This window comes from Panthera uncia, chromosome D2 (assembly GCF_023721935.1).
Source record: "Panthera uncia isolate 11264 chromosome D2, Puncia_PCG_1.0, whole genome shotgun sequence".
NCBI lineage: Eukaryota > Metazoa > Chordata > Mammalia > Carnivora > Felidae > Panthera > Panthera uncia.
The window spans coordinates 59431199-59438769 of NC_064818.1; positions in this window are offsets into that span (position 1 = coordinate 59431199).

Consider the following 7571-nt stretch of genomic DNA (forward strand, 5'->3'; position numbering starts at 1 on the left):
AGTTTTCCCATTGCTGCATGGTTGGTGGGGTCTCGCTTCCCTACTGGAGAGGCAGTGACGCCCAGACTAGAGAAGGGGTACATATGCTCCTACTCACGTGCTAGGAAGTACATTCTGGAGAGTCAGCTTTTCATCTGCCCAACTGTGTAGCAGCCGCATTGCCCAGTCTTCCACATACATGTGCCAAGTTTGACGTCGGGTTAATTCTCTGTCTGCATTCACTTCCACCAGACCTAAAGAGTTGCCAGGTCTCTGTCACACATCTCCATTCACAACAGATAGGGCGTGATGCTTTTACTAAACTTTCTTATCCTAGGACCTGCTGCAATGGTTCAAGGAACTGGAAAGATGCTTTCTCTTCTTCCTTTCCCTCACTCCATCCCTGTCTTTACTCCTCAGACTTCCTGTAAAACATTAGTAAGATAAGAATTAAAAGTCACACGAATCCCACCAACATAACTTGTGTTCTGTGGTTTTTGCTATTTCAGTTGAGAGAAGCACTGTTTTGGTTCAATGAGACAACTGTACCCCCAAATAATTTGGAAATTATTTATGCTTTGTTCCTCGCATCTACATTTAGGGTTGTTTTTCCCCCTGCCCAAGCCTTGGGGCTATATAGTCTGCATGTGTTTCACACTGGCTGAAACACGTAATGCGCTAGATGGACAGTTTATGGCAGGGAGTGGAGGAATCAAATCAAACAAATGATGCAAGACAATAGACTCTGTGCCTGGATATGCGCAGAACGCATATGATAAAAGGTAGCTCAAAACAATAAGAATCTTTTCCTTTTTTGAAAATGAGGTTATACTTCTGCAGATATGTTTAGGTAGAACATAGGCAGCAGTAGAAGTTTCCTCCACTGTAATGATTGCTAACCTTTGATGGATTGCAGACTCCTTGGAGGAAGCTATGGACCCTTTTTCCAGAAAAATACACAAAACTTTGTCCATATCAAGGGGCTTGGGGTTCCTCATTGGACTGTTTACTTCTGGTATCCAGAAGTCCATGGAGTTGAGATTCCCTAATGCCATGTCACATTCCAGGATGGAGACTGAAATGAGGGGATGTGGATGCCACCCCCACCGATAGTGGTGGTGAAGCTGGAGCTTGCTGAATCTTGAACAATCTTGTCCTTCTCCGTCCATCTGGCTGAGAGTACTTGCATGCCACGTAAGGATACATCGACGGAACCGCTTGGGAAAAGAGATGTTCATCCTGCACTAACAGTGAGAGCTTTATAGTAATCAAACATCTTTCAGGGCCTATTAGGGATAAAAATAATAGTCTCATCAACACATGGGTTTTCAATATAGATATTGGTTGCCACTTCTAAAGATTCTACGTATTTGGTTTATGGATCTGTCTCTGGAAAACCAGCATCTTTTGATTACAGTTATATAATCTCTAGCTCTAATTTACATCTATTTTCAGTGAGTTGCCACTGGTTGCCATGAGCTCAGTTATAAAGACATTAAAAGCCTGGAGTTGATAAATTAGTAAAGCAGGACCATTACAGTAACAAGGAAACAGTGTTCAGAATCATAAGGCAGGGGGGAGGAGAAGAGGAACCAACTTCTAGAACAGGACAACAAAGAGAGTCTGTGAGACTGTGGGGAAGCCTGCCCACAAAGCGCATTAGCGATAACCAATATGACTTTCAGATTCATTAGACAATGAGATCCCCTGCCTCCTGAGACTAATAACAGCTTTAATTTATTCAGTACCTACTCACTATGTGTCTGACACTGTTCTAGGCAGAAAACAGAATTATCTCACTTAAACCTCACAACCACTCTTTAGATAGTATTTGTATACCCATTTTACAAATGAAGAAATAGAGCCTTGGAATGTCAAGGTTAAAACCCATGTCTATTGTCACAGAGTTAGGGAGCTGGGATTTGAGCCTTGATCTTCTGACCGCAGTGCTTGTCTTTCCGATATTGCTTCTCTACAGAAGAGCAAGTCCCCTCACTTGAGGGAGTGGGAATCCTTATTTCTATCACCTTTTTCACCCCTTCTTCACCAGGTTTTACTTCAGGTTTTTCTGCCCCAGAAACCATGGGCAACACCAAGTCCCATAGGCAAACTGCTTTCCAGACTTCCTGAACCTGTTACCGTCCTGCATTGCAGTGAGGTCGTGGGAGCTCAAAACTGGGTTCTGAGCCCATCTAACTGAGTCACCTCCTACTAAAAATGAAACAGAATTAGATGCGATTACCTAATTCTTAAAAAGGAGTTTTAAAACATAATTTTGCAAAGGAACTCTGTAGCTCAGTATCAAAGGGCCTGGAAATGAAGGAATATTACAGCAGGGACAATTCCTCAAGAGGTAATAAATCAAGGATACTTAGAATTCATTTTACTGCATTAGCTAAAGAAGACGGCAAGATTTGAGCTGTTGTCTGGAAACTAGAGTCCAAGTTTTAGCTCCAGACACAACACAAATCACCTATAGTCCTGCAGATAAACTTCTAAAACTTACTTGTGAACAAAAGCAGGGAGTCCAGAACCACCCTTGATGACTCTAAAGGCAAATATGAAATCGTTTTTGAAATGTATTAAGAAATTCATTGCGGGGGCGCCTGGGTGGCTCAGTGGGTTGGGTGTCTGACTTCCGCTCAGGTCATGATCTCGCATGTGAGTTCGTGAGTTCGTGGTTCGCAGTCCGTGAGTTCGAGCCCCGCGTCGGGCTCTGTGCTGACAACTCAGAGCCTGGAGCCTGTTTCAGATTCTGTGTCTCCCTCTCTCTCTGCCCCTCCCCCGTTCATGCTCTGTCTCTCTCTGTCTCAAAAATAAATAAACATTAAAAAAAATTAATAAAAAAAAAAGAAATTCATTGCGGCGGCGGCGGGGACGGGGCGGGGGCGGTGCCTGGGTGGCTCAGTTGGTTGAGCATCCAACTTTGGCTCAGGTCATGGTCTCCCAATTCACGAGTTCAAGCCCTTCATCAGGCTCTGTGCTGACATCTCATAGACTGGAGCCTACTTCAGATTCTCTGTCTCCCTCTCTCTCTGCCCCTCCTCTGTTGGTGCTCTGTCTCTCCCTCTCTCAAAAATAAATAAACATTAAGGCACCTAGGTGCTTAGTCACTTAAGTGTTCAACTTCAGCTCAGGTCATTATCTCCCTATTCACAAGTTCAAGCCCTGCGTCAGGCTCTGTGCTGACAGCTCAGAGCCTGGAGCCTACCTTGGATTCTGTGTCTCCATCTCTCTTCTGTCCCTCCCCTGCTTGCACTCCGTCTCTCTCAAAATTAAGTAAATATTCTAAAAACATTTTAAAGGGGTGCCTGGGTGGCTCAGTCGATTAAGCATCCGACTTTGCCTCAGGTCATGATCTCACAGTTTGTGAGTCTGAGCCCCGCCTCGGGCTCTGTGCTCACAGCTCAGAGCCCGGAGCCTGTTTCAGATTCTGTGTCGCCCTCTCTCTCTGCTAGCACTCTCTCTCTCTCTCTCTCTCTCTCTCTCTCTCTCTAAAAAATAAATAAACATTAAAAAATTTTTAAAAATACATTTTAAAAAATAAACCTTTAAAAATTAAAAAAAAAATTTATTGGAACAGAAAGTAGATTGGTAGTTGTCAGGGCTAAAGAGAGGGGGCATAAGGGGTAACTCTTCAGTGGATACGGGGTTTTATTTTGGACTTATGGAAATGTTTTAGAACTAAAATGGAGGTGGTAGTTGCACAACATTGTGAACATACTAAATGCCACTGAATTGTTCACTTTAAAATGATTAATTTTATATCATGTAAATCTCACCTCAATCTAAAAAAATCCACTGATAGAGAATTTATGGAACTATCAGAAAAATATAATTACAAAGTCTACTATACCTTCTGCTCCAGCTGAGACCATTATGTACAGCCACCTGGGTCAATCAATCTCAGTTGGAAGGAATTCCGTTAGGACAACATAAGCCAGATCTAATAAGAGTATTGATTTTGAAACAGAACCTAGAGAAAAAGCCAGAAATACCCCTGGATGTAAACAAAAGAAAGAATAGCTAGAAATATTGGTTGCTAATGAGCACCCATCACTGATTTCCAACTGATACTATTTTTATTATTCTATCATCAGAAATCTTCAAAGTCCTGAAAAGCATCTAAATCCTAAGAGTACGTTTTCCCCCTTAGAACCAAATAAGCTGGTGTGCCTGAAAGCCCAGTACTTAAAATGGAAATAACTGAGGGGGGGCTTTATAGGATCTTAAAATAGAGCTCGTATGTGAAATTTTATTTTTCTTTATAGAACATACACTACTAGCTTTGCTGCATGTTCAAACTTCATGTACATTTTAGATTTAAGCCAATCATGACTTTGCTATTTTCAAATATCTCATATGGTCTATGCCATTTGCAAAAGGGGCAAATGCTCCTGAATCCAGCCAAACAAAGGATTGTTATCATTAAATTACCATCCCCTGCTGCAAATCCTCAAAAGATGAGAAGAATGGTTACTATGTAGATCCAATGGCTTCTCTCTTCCTCTATTGATCTCTTAGATTATTTGATTGCACTCATGTTTTATGCTGATATTTGATAAGCTTACTCAGTGGGGGTGGTGACTAGCTAAAATTTATAAATTCTTGCTTACAATCCCTTGAAACACACAGAAATACAGACACATAGCCCAGGATTATAATAAGATACGGTGAATCACAATACAGATATTTAAAGATTTGTTTCTACAGTTCTTTAGTGATTCCGAATAAAATAAAACAGAGAAAGTTCAGGCTACAAAGAAAAATGACGATTGATCTTGGAGGGGTCTCCAGGCTCCCTTCCTCATCGATTAATTACCATACATCACCACATGGCCACTCCCTCCCCTGGTGAGGCAATTGGTCTCTGTGTGTAAGTCTGAGACATTTCATTCTAGCTCTATTGTATGCTCTTATTAATAGGGGCTATAGAATGTTAGCAGCAGGTAGCCAAAATCATTAATATAAGGGCTGGAGTTTTAGAATACGATCAGTAGCAGGTCTAGTTAGTTGCTGCATACTGTGCAGGGCAAAAAAGGTATTTTTCCTTAGAAGTATTTATTATACATTTTTCGTAAGTAATTTCTATCCCCGATGTGGTGCTCAAACCCAAGACTCCAAGATCAAGAGTTGAACACTCTACTAACCTAGCAAGCCAGGTGCCCCTAGAGGTGCTTACTAAAACAAATAAGGGGTTCTTGGCTGGCTCAGTCGGGAGAGCACGTGACTCCCAGACTCAGGATCATGAGTTCAAGCTCCACATTGGGCATGGAGCCTACTTTAAAAAAAAATTAACTCACTTAGGTTTACTTATTATGCCATAAATATGAATAAATGAGAAGTGTAACTTCCATTTCCCATGATTTCCTGGCATAAAGATTCATAAATGACATATGGAGTTCCTGATGTCCTTCAGGGCTAGACAAATCTTTTATCTTTACCTCAAGCCAGACTGAGCTCAGTAAAAGGAACTCCTGGCAACTGAAATTGTCTAAGGACTAATCTAGTCTGCAAAGTATAAGCAGCAGAGCTAAGACTAGAATTAGAGTGAAAGCAGAATCCAGATCTGACGTTAGAGGCTGTGTCCCTGTCCCTCGCCTGGTTATCCATAGAAGGAGGTGAGTAGAAAAAATATATCAGAAAGAAGACAGGAAAAATAACAAACGTTTCAACATCAGTCTTTTAATATTAGCGGACCCCACCACTCAGTAGAAAGGAACTAATGCAGCAAAGTAATCTAAGAAGTGACTACATAGGGACCATATTTGAATTTGATAGTAGACTGTATGCCAGCTAAGGTTCTGAATACTTCCCATATTCATTAATTCTCATAACATCTCTTTGAGTTAGGTTCCTTTGTCCCTATTTACAGATCAGAGAAGTCATATAACATGTCCAAGACCATATGCCTTGCAGGAAGCAAATCTGGGAATCAAAGCTATGCAGTCTGGCTTGAAAATTCATGTCCTTAACCATTATGCAATACTGCCTCTATGTCTTTTTTTAGATAAAAAAATCTGTCCTGGAAACTTTTGCCATCTTCAATCTCTAATTTAAAATATTATTCACCCAGCTTTTCTCTTGGGAAAACATTTTCTTAGAAACATTCAAAGAAAAAAAATCTGTTCTCATTTATATGAAAATATTATCACAATTAGAACCTCTGTAAAACTACAGACATCATCAGAACAGAATCAAAATGTAGTAAAGATCAAACCATAATATCCATTCCATGTAAGTAAATATTTGGCATGCTTTCAGGAGATCGATATGGCATTTCATCTGTGAAATGACCATTAAGCTCAATAGGTGATAAAATTTAGATTTCATCAGTGCAGTTTTGAAGAGATGCCAATAATCAAACTCATTTGCAGAACAACATACTGAAAAGGGATAAAAACGAGGACCTACTCTTTGGTCAGGATCTACTGAAGAAAACAGAGACAAACATTCAGAATCAGCATCTGCTAGAAACTTTTCTATTACTAGGGGTTTCCAAGATGAGAAAACACACTACAGAGGTTGCAACTCTTAGAATTTCAAAGAAAAAAAAAACTTATAAGTTTAGTCACACATACATGTGATAAACCAATCACAACTCGGTGATCCTACGAGAATACTCATCTAGGATCGAATCACAGAGGATACACTTAGAGCTGTCGGCACAGAGGCTGACCTGGGGCTTGAACTTACAAACCATGAGATCATGACCTGAGCCCAAGTCAGACGCTGAACTGACTGAGCTACTCAGGCACCCCGGTAGAGGTATTACTTTCAAGAATTCAAAGTCACTGTAGGAGACTCATTGTGTACATGTATAGAACTGTGTTAGCTTGAGGACCAGAGAAGGAACTGTCAGAGACAAGAATGTCACTGAATCAACAGGCAAGGGCAATGCAGTAGAAGCAGAGGGGAAGCTCAGAAAAGCCCAAGGTCAGAGAAAATGACTTTGGCCCATACGAGAGAGAAAAGATTGGGACGGATGTAAGGGAGGAACTGAGAAATCTCCAAGCACACCTTCTGCCAAACTACAACTACCACAAACTATCCCTCTGGGCATCTTTGCTTAGTGTCACCTCCGAGAGGGCTTAGGTAAAAACAAAGTGTGCCAAACAGCTATGCCAAACAAATTTACTCTTTTAAGGCCACTGATGCTGGGTTCTGAAATCCGCACTTCATATACTCTTATTTGTTTAATTTTGTTTACAGTAAAAATTCTTTTTGAAAACTCTTTGATCTTATCTCATCATCACTGAAGGCGTGCTGTTGCTGGGGGCGGCCAGGCTAACCCAAGACAAGTCGGCATTTGTCTGTTCTTGCTTGTGCTTCTCCCACATCCGAGTCCTTGACCCTCTGGTTATTTGAAGACAGCTACCATGTATTGTCCCCCCCGTAAGTTTTTGCCTCTCCAAGTTAACCATAAGCAACTGCTCAACCTTTGCTCGTTTTTGTTCTGGGTCTTATACCCTATCCCATTACCCTCCCATCTCTCAGTAGTTAGGTATGTTACCCAGAACTGGTACAACATGAATCAGACATTGGAAGTATTAACTCCCTTGATCTGAAACTGTATTTCTGTTGACGAAGCC